The following is a 761-nucleotide window of genomic DNA, read 5'->3' as shown; positions in this document are numbered from 1 at the left end:
CTTGATTTTATAGTTTTTCCAGCCTTTGAATATGCAAAAACTATTAAGAGTTTGTTTTTGTTTTTTTTGTAGTTAAGCACAATGGGCTATCTTTATTCTGCCCACCACGTGTATCGAAACCCGGTTTCTAGCATTGCAAGTCTGCAGAACTATTAAGAGGAACTTAATGTCATCTGGACTATTCATTTTTATAATGATATGAAACAAATAAACTTTACTTTGTAAAAATGGTAATTAATATTTATTTGTCTTTACTTCAGTGGGTCGACATTGTGAACCAGGTTGAAAACATCGTTATAATTTGGGTGGCTCTAATGGTGTTACTGAATATACTCCAAAGGAAAGTTACATGGCTGATGGAGAAGAAGCTCAAGTCTGTTGTAGAACCAGTGGTTGAATCTGATGTGTTTTAATATTATGAGTACACACATGAAACTGTTTTTTTTTATCATTTAGTGTTTATTCAGTACATTTATCATGTTTGTCGTGTGGTTGAAGTAACAAACACAAACAGGAAATCACAGAGTTACTGCATTATCAGTAGTGTTTGCATTACTCCTGACAACACTATTTATTACCTTACTGTTAATGATAATATTGTCTTATTATCAGAATACTCTCTCACTATTAATGCTGATTTTAAGCATGTGGTTTCAGGATTGCTATTTTCTCAGAGGAAGATATACATATATATTGTGTTATAAAAAAAATTATATATATATATTCTGTTATAGAAAAAAAATAAATAAAAATATATATAT

This window comes from Limulus polyphemus, unplaced genomic scaffold (assembly GCF_000517525.1).
Source record: "Limulus polyphemus unplaced genomic scaffold, Limulus_polyphemus-2.1.2 Scaffold5275, whole genome shotgun sequence".
Lineage (NCBI taxonomy): Eukaryota > Metazoa > Arthropoda > Merostomata > Xiphosura > Limulidae > Limulus > Limulus polyphemus.
This window is presented reverse-complemented; position numbering follows the sequence as displayed.